At 37.1% G+C, this 1,152-nt stretch overlaps 1 pseudogene across 1 annotated transcript in view; it reads left to right on the top strand.

Moving 5' to 3' along the window:
• Positions 1-1,152, top strand: part of LOC147024976 (FRAS1-related extracellular matrix protein 1-like) — a 127,656-nt pseudogene that overhangs the window by 68,684 nt on the left and 57,820 nt on the right. The gene's annotated exons all lie outside the window — the stretch shown is intronic.

Raw genomic sequence — 1,152 nt, 5'->3', positions numbered from 1 at the left:
TTCTCTTCTTCCAATTCTGTCTTTTAAGCTGCTTTCAGGTTTGGGATGACGAGGAAATGGGAGTAAGCCTCTGCACTTTCTTCCCTAGAACTTTCTTGATCTTGCTCCCATCAAGCACCATCCGACAAAGAACTACATCGATAGGTTTAGATTCCCAAAGAGTGATAGCAACTCCAAAGTCTCCAAAATATAAATACAATAAAATACATGAATAATAATAAATAAATAAATAAATAAATAAAAAGCCCCCAAAAAAAGTTTTCAAGTGTCCAACATAAACCCAACTTTCCAAGTCTTCAAGGTATAACCAGACATTCCCGTTGAGTTTCCAAGAGATATGTATCACATTGTGAGTTATCAATCCAGAACCCACATTTCAAGTATTCAAAGTAAAACCAACTTACAAAGTCTCTTAAGGATAACTCATTTACTGATTTTTTCAAAATTTGTGAGTCTCCAAGGTAGGCCCCATATTTAGAACCATCTTTGGCAGAACCCTTTTCCTGAGTCTCCAAGGTAGTTATTTTCTAAACTCATCAAGGCAGAACTCATTTACTGATTTTTTTCAAAATTTGTGAGCTTCCAAGGTAGGCCCCATATTTAGAACCATCTTGGCAGAACCCTTTTCCTGAGTCTCCTATGTAGTTATTTAAACCATCAAGGCAGGAAACTCATTTACTGATTTTTTCAAAATTTCAGAGAGTCTCCAAGGTAGGCCCCATATTTAGAACCATCTTGGCAGAACCCTCTTTCCTGAGTCTCCAAGGTAGTTATTTAAACCATCAAGGCAGAACTCATTTACCATTGATTTTTTCAAAATTTGTAGAGTCTCCAAGGTAGGCCCCATATTTAGAACTCATTCTTGGCAGAACCCTTTTCCCTGAGTCTCCAAGGTAGTTATTTTTAAAAACCATCAAGGCAGAACTCTATTTACTGATTTTTTTCAAAATTTGTGAGTCTCCAAGTGCAAAACTTGTATTCTGGCCTCTATACAGAGGTATAACTTGTTCAGTGGGTATTGTCTTTGATAACTCACAATGAGTACTATTGCTGTAAAACTCTTTTTCAGGATTTTGCTGGGTCTCCAAGGTATAACTCTCTTGGTTGTCATCAAGGACCTAACTCGCTTCTGTGGTTCTTTGTCGCTCATAA

Source organism: Eptatretus burgeri, chromosome 6 (assembly GCF_056783735.1).
Source record: "Eptatretus burgeri isolate ZD-2024b chromosome 6, Ebu_testis_v1, whole genome shotgun sequence".
Lineage (NCBI taxonomy): Eukaryota > Metazoa > Chordata > Myxini > Myxiniformes > Myxinidae > Eptatretus > Eptatretus burgeri.
This window is presented reverse-complemented; position numbering and strand designations above follow the sequence as displayed.